Here is a 7923-nt window from a genome sequence, read left to right as displayed (position 1 = left end):
TTATGCTCCTTTAACTGGGGGCTTTGATCTATGAGAAGGTCTCTGGATGGCAGCAAGTGCCAGCTTCACATAGCAACTGTGAAGTTGTTACCCCTTAAATGAAAGGCCTCCCCTCCTCTTCTGTGACCTTCTCCCAGGACAGTAGTTCCACCCCAGTAGTCTCAGTACTGGAGCTACTCCAGGGACCAGGGAGGCCACACATAAAGACCTGCGGGGCAAATTTCTAGCCCCAAACTCTGGGGCTAGCACTGGAGACGGAGAAGGCAAGGGAGAAGCTGTTCATTGTACATCCACAGTAAACCTTCCCTCTTCTGCTTCAGCAGCACAACCTGCTTCATTCAATCATAAAAATTATGCGACTAATACCCTACCAATTCTATTCTTTCTCACATGCAGCCTCTTTATTCCAGTAACCCTTCCCCAGATGCACACAAACAGATTGGGCAAGGAGGGAACTAAAAGCAGAAGACAAACTTAAGGAAAAGAAGAATAACAATTAGAACGTGAGTTACAAACTTGGTGAAAGATAAGGAATTCTCTTTTCTGAGATCAAAGCATTTTTAAAAATATCAGTTTTGCAAAGGATTTTAGTTTCTGTTCCTGTTTGGAACTGGGAAATACTTTGGTCGCCCACAGGGCTACTGTCTGAGTAAAGTAATCTGGCAGTTTTACAAGGAATTAAACAAAGAAAGTCCTGCCAGAGCTACGCTGCCCTAAACCAGCCTACAGGTCCAACTGTACTGGTAAATAAGAGAACTGTGGTGTGCTTGCACACTCATCCCCTAATCACCCCACTGTGTAATTGCCATTCTCTGGCTCTGCTTTTGGACACCTCTCTGCAAGACAAATCTACTGCAAAGGGGAGGAGCCATAACCCCTGTGGACCTGAGTTTTTCTTGGCACTCTGGGGGAGAAAGGGAGAGCGAAGACATCATCAATGTGAATGTGAAGCTTTGCAAAAAGGATTAAAGGCACTACAATAATACAAGTTGTTGTGATTATCAGAAGTTTCCAACAGAGGTTTGTCTCCAGAGCTCAAGACTCTAATGATGCTACAGAAAGGATCTCATTTAATATCCAAGTTCAGATGGATGAGGCACAACTTCCTTTAAATGACAGCTGGAAATTTTTCAGATTAGCCTTTCTTGCCCAAGCTATTACTAGGGTGATTTTATCTTAGTGTGTCATCTAAATGGTATTTTATAGGATAGGTTGGGAATTTTCCAACAGAAAGTATTTTTGGTGAGAAAATGCAGCTTTATCAAAACCACAGCTCTTTATGGAAATGTACATACCAACTTTGATACAGATGGAATTTTCATATCAAAAAATCAAAGAGCTAGAGAAGCCGAACTCATAACAGCCTTCTGACTTGGCTCACTTATCTGGCTTTGGGAAATGAAGACTGAGATATCTTGATGTGCATGACTCTGCCTGAAGACACGAAGATCTGTTTTCTACCTTCAAGAAAAGTACTCTTTCACCCAACTATGCTGGAATGAGTTGGTTTTTCACCTATAAATGAGAGAGAAAATGAGGCTTGTTCTGCAGTCCAATAGTCATAACTTGCACGTGCAGTGCCTTTGCCAGAGAGATGCAATTTGACAAGAGCACCAACATACAAGAAAAGAAATCACAGTTCATGCCTTTGGTCGTAATACAGCACAGCAGATTCAAACACTGATCTGTCTTATCCCATTTGATAGCCTATTGCATCTTGTGACTGCAACCAGACACAGGATGGATGGAAAAAACACTTGGCAGGAGACACCCTCAGAACATGGTATACCAAAGATATAAAGGGCTATGAATGGAGAAGGGACTCAAGAAGCAGAAAGTATTTCATCTTTCCAAGGGATTGACTGACCGTGAAAGCACATCACATTCTAGAGAAACACTGTGTGAACTGTAAGAATATGGGGCTTTTGCCTCCATATTTTTTCTCTTGACAGGAGTGCAGCTGTTTCAGATTTTCTCCAGGTATTCAAAACTACTAAGTAAGCATACCATTGCAATCAAAGAACATGCGGTAGCAAGATAATAAATGTGACTTGCTTAACAACTGTTATCTTGTATGACCAGACACAAGAGTAGATAGCATAATCTAAGTATCAGTGTGCCTTATGCAAGGGGTATGACAAGCTCTAAGTCACACTTCTTGAATTATCATATATCCATTTGCAATGTAACCACCCCCATTGAAAAACACATATAGCCAGACAGAAATTAAATATGACATTTTCCATGGAAACTTTATTACAAAAAAATTAAGCCTTATACCTGTCGGAGAAGGGTCACTCATGCTTTCCTTTAGTGCTACAAAAATACCCTTTGTAGTTGTTCTGCCATAAACAAACATTTGCTAAGTTTATGCTTTGTTTCCCATTACAAACTATCATGACAGATGTGATTTTTGTACCTTGTATTGTGGGAACACCTGACCTTCACATTAATGTCTTCATACTGATGTTAGTCGAAAGACCTTCCCTACGGCAATACTTTAAATTCTTCTGTCTGCTTGGTTTCTGTCTGATTAAGGTAGAAGGTTCAGGGTTCATTCTGAAGCAAAGCAAGAACACTTTTTAAATATTTCCTATCCAGCTTTTATTTTCATACACATGAATGTTGTTCTCAGACATACTATGTTGTTTGTACCAGATATAATCATAGATAATGCTGTTAATCTTTTTTTTTTTTTATGGTTGTATTTTACATTAAAAATCCAATTACAAACAGCTTTAAGTATATTAAAATTACTAGTTTAGAGTCAATTGCTTACCAATGGGGCCTTATAGGTTGCTTTGAAAACATTGTTTGCTGTCTTCCAAAATACAATATACTGATTTTCTGTAGCCATGTAACATGGTTATAATATTAATTAATCATTACCTAGTCTCTTATAAATTTATTTTTATTCTTTATACTAAGCCTCTACAGTATAACTTCTTTTCTGTTCTTTACCATGCCCTTTCATCAACCAGACATCAGTCTTCATTATTTTTTAACTAGTGCATCTTCTTTATGAATTCTGAATTCTGACTGAACGAAATGCACCCTAGGTAAAACATAGATTATGGATTCTGTAATTCACACTTGTACACTATTTAAAGGAAGGAGTTAAATGATACTCAGATCTTGTCCTGAGCCTTGGCCCAGGAATGTACTTCACCCCAGTGTCTTCATCACTAATGTAAACTTGCCAACTAATTACAGTGAGAGTGGCAGGACATCATATTAGGTGAAGCCAGTTGTTGATTAGCTACTCATGCTGAAGCATGGGGAGCTGGTGTTGTTTTTCAAAACCAGCTGTGCTTTGCCTTATGTTTGTAGGGTGTAGATAACCCCTTAGGTGGCAGGCAGTTCAAACTGGGATTTCATCTCCAGTGTCATTTGCTAGATGGGAAGAACTGAAACCAAATCTCAAGCTCAGCTCACCACTGGTCCTGTACAAGTGGCCCACAATGTCCTGCTCAGTGTAGTGGCATGGAAGCCTCTTCTTCTCCAGCCCAAAGAAGGCCTGAGTGGATGCATCTACCAGAAGGATGTGTCCAGCAGCAGCTTCCTCTGAGACACTTCTGGTCCTCTACTGAACAATGTCTGCAACAGTAGTGTAAGCAAATATGAAACATTTTAATTAGTGGAATGCTGATTAAAGTCCCTATTTTCAAAGGAATTTATTTCCTCTGCTCAGAGGGCATCTGAACGCTATATATGCTTCTTTGTACTTTATATGCTGAAAGAGCTCCGAAGCAACATTTCACCAAAGGGGAAGAGTTGGGCTTATATATGATCTCATTTGCATGCACAGTGTGCCCTGCCTTGTAAAAATATATTTGACTTGTTTCCTTTGCTAATATGTTTTACTCGCACAATATTAGAAAAGATGTCTCAAAAAAAGATTGGTTTTTTTTTTTTGTACTGAATATATTCCTGAAATTTCTCTTTTCATCCTTCAAAAAATTGTTGTGTTTTTTTTTTTTTTTTTTTATGTCAGCATGTCTAGAAGAGTCATGTAACTACCACTGAATGGCACAGTCGGGGAAACTATATTCTCCAGATGCAATAAAAGTTACTGTATTTTATTTCTTATTTTCTGCGAAGGAAATGACTTTTAAAAGCCTCCTATGATTTTGCAAGAAATAAAAAAGAGAAGATAAATTGGTTCCTACAAATTCTACATTTCTTCTGCCTTCATTTTAATGGAAATGTGCTAGTTTCAAAAGAAGTGAAAGAGGGGTGTTTTAATTGTAGTGTTCTCCTTTAATTAGATTTAATCGGATATTTTATAGCACACTGACTGTGTACATATGGGCGTTCAATACAATTCTTATTATTCTTCCCTCTCTTAAAGGTACATATAAACACAGAAACACATACTACATTTCACCAAATCTATTGCAATATTTTTAAAGTAGAGGCAGATTTTAGTTCAGTCATGATAAAGAGCTTGGTTTTGCTTCCACATAACTACATGGAAAACTCTGATACAATCATAAGAATTTAGAGGAGTTCTTAAACTTTTCATTTGGTTAACTCTGCAACCTATAATATTGATAACAACAATAAAAAATTATTGTATGCTGGAACCAGCCCTGAAGAGATAACATAATTAATAAATAGCCCCAAATACGTTGAAAAACATTTTAACTATTTGTTGAAATAATTCTGGTACTTTCTAGAAATGTGCCTTGTCATGCATGGCTAGTGCTATTCTTTCAAAATTCTACTAAAAAATATTTTAGAAGATGTTTTATCTGCACTGTTGACTAACCTCTTGCCTCAATAATTATTTGGACTGTATGAAAAGGAAGAGATTGTTTAGCTTGGATCCATGGTAACTCCTCAAAGTCTAGTCTCTGTATAGTACATATCACTTTTATGAGAATCTATAAAGCTTTTCTCTTACATTTCATGAACTATAGAGATAAAGTCATCCTGTAATACAAAATAGGTATTATATCTCTTGAAAAGAGATGTTTGAAACCTTGTAAAAGCCCTTCCCCCCCCCCCCTTCATTTATTATACTTGTAAGGGCTAGATTTGAAAGGTATTGCTCTCCATCTGTATTTGAAGAATTAATCAACAGCTTTAGATGAATTCTATTTTGTTTGAATTATCAAGGAGAAAGTGTTTAAGGCCAGCTGTCAAATTCATTTTTCTTTCACTCAGGCTGGATAAAGAGAGCTTGTGATTTTCTTGCTGGCCTTGCACAAAAGTGAATCTGCATATGAAAACACTGAGGTTTTGGAAGAGTCAGACTGGTTTCTGCATACTATGAGATGCAAGTGGCGTTTGGAGAGTTGCTAAATGTCTATCTTGCCAATCTGTTATTGTATGAGTTCTCCTAAAGCTATTTAAGGTCAAGCCCCAGAAGAAAATGTCTTGCTATTAGCATGTGTCCATCTTTTACAGCACTACTGATGCAGTAGAAAAGACAATATCTGTAAAGCAATATCATATTATTATTTTTCTTATTTATAAGAAAATGCAGCCACACATGGCATGGATGCACAATCATTTTCATGTTTTTTTCACATCTCCTTGTCACCTTCTGACCAGTACAGAAGTGCTGACACTGTTCCTGTTCTCCCCTTCAACAACCCAGGTCTCTAGCTCGTTTCCCAGCTGCATGTCTCAGTTCATGAGCTCATGTGTCATTCATCCAGTGACAAATCAGCGAAAGGTTGAGGTAGAGCTGGGAAGGCTCTTGAAGGCATGTGTAGTCCCTGAGATCTATCCTCTTGTCAAAGGTAGTATCACCTTTTCTATAAGCTAGATTCTTTACATCAGTTTGTCTAGCCTATTTTTAAAAATATCCAATAATATAGACTCCACAGTCTCCCAGCCAACACTATCAGTACTCACTATTCTTATCATTAGGACATGCATCAAGAGCTAACACATTGAACTCCTTTGATTCTGCTTAATTCCATTAATTTTGTATTATCCTTTCAGTTTTCTTCTCTCTTGTTTAAAGAAAAACCCTCAAATCTTTTTTTTTAAATTATAAAGTTAGGAACTGCTTTATGACAACTAAGTCCTATAAAGTGCCAAGTGGAGCAGGAGGACTATTTTAACTGGCCTATATTTAAGACTTCTATTTATATGTCTCCATATGATGTTTGCCTTTTTTGCACAATGCTGATTCATGTTCTTCTTCTCATCCTCTGATTCTCAGATCACTTTCCGCAGAGCTGCTGCCAAATCAGCCACGTCCTTTCCTGCATTTGTTCGTCTGCCTCTGTTGAACTGAATTGGCAGAGATGGGAAAGGTCGGATGGTTTTCACACATTTATCAGGAACACTCTGAAGCCTGAGCCAGCTCACTGGTAGCCTTGCAATCCCTCCAAGGTTGATATTATCTGCAAAATGAACAATGTGGTCTCCACTCAATTATCCCATTGATTAGCATGCCAGTTGCTGGGCAGACCTTCTGCAGAACAGCAGTCGATATCTCCTGCTTCTTTGGCAGGAGACTTTGTGAATAATGACTTTGTGAATAAAATTTTCTAAACATTTTTGCACTCACTTCATTTGCTTGAAGGAATGTAAGGCTGAGTCAAATACTCACTGAGCACAAGGTATATAAGGTATATAATAGTCACTGTTTCTCCTCTAGCTATAATGGTTGTTGTACTACCTCCAAAAGTGATTTGGTTTCTCTTTTTCTTCCAGTTTTGAACAAACAGCAGATTGCTGGCCTGAGAAAGGCAAGTGAAGGTAAACAGGGGAAATCTTTGTTTTCATCAGTATATTGCCCTCAACATGTAAGAGTAATTTCTTTGAGAATCCTATGCAAAGACTATTCTGACCATATACTATCTACTACCCTTATTCCAACATAAACAGTCATTCCAGCTTGCTTACTATAGAGAAATTTGAGGAAACACTGTGCATAAACTGCTGGGGATCTGACACTTAGCAGGAAGCTGAGCTGATGGGATGTACTTCAGGGAAAAATATAACCACCTGAATAACTATGTCCAGCTAACAGGTGATAGCTGCTGAAGGTGATAATAACATGTCATGTCACAGCATCATGAGACCTGAGAACAGCTAAGGGGGTAAAAGTCCAGTGAGCTGAGCTCCAACAGAGTGTCCAGAAAACTTCCCAGCTGGTGGGAACCTTCTGCTGTATTTGACACTCCCACAACTGCTCCTAGAATATCCAGCTCTGGACTGGTGTGTGCAGTCCAAGAAGGAAGCTAACTGCATAAGTTTGAGAAAATTAAAATGGATGAGAAGACAAGAAAATCAAGTGAAAACCTCAAACATTTCAAACTATGTAGCTGAAAGAAAAGAGTGGTTATAATGTGATTGGATCACAGCCTGAGTATCTGCACACACAATGGCAGTGCTGCAGAGGGAATCTTGCAAAGAAAGGTTTATTGGTGCTGGAAACTGTATCTAGGCAAGTTCACCTAAAAAATAATGGAATTTCTGTCTATTGAAAACCTCTTTGTGCTGGGTTCTTCATCATTAGCAATTGCGAAATCTAGATTAGTTTTGTTTTCTACAAGTTGAGCTGTAGCTCAGAAGTCCCATGGTTCCCGTTACTTAGATAAAATTACCAGGACCATCTCTTTGGCCCTATCACCTGTATGGTCCATGTCCTGACTTTAATTCTGTTCACGCACAAACAGATCAAATGTAATTCCCATGTTTCAGTGTGCATAGTAATTGGTGTAGACATTTTCTCTAACATTTAAGAGAATAGGTTGGAGATCTTTACAGGAGGAACCCTGGCACCCCTGCTGAGCCATCGGCACTCTTGAATTCCATCATTTCATCAGTGGCAGGTGTGGTGGTGCAATTCTTACCCCTCCCCACCCCTCCTTGTTGGGCTGCTTGGTGCTAGGTGTGATTCCATCCACATTCCCCCAATCCATACACCAATCTGTGGAGATAAGGACTGATAACCTT

This window comes from Athene cunicularia (genome assembly GCF_003259725.1).
Source record: "Athene cunicularia isolate RWA chromosome 1 unlocalized genomic scaffold, athCun1 chr1_part1, whole genome shotgun sequence".
Classification (NCBI taxonomy): domain Eukaryota; kingdom Metazoa; phylum Chordata; class Aves; order Strigiformes; family Strigidae; genus Athene; species Athene cunicularia.
Note: the sequence above shows the minus strand (reverse complement) of the source record.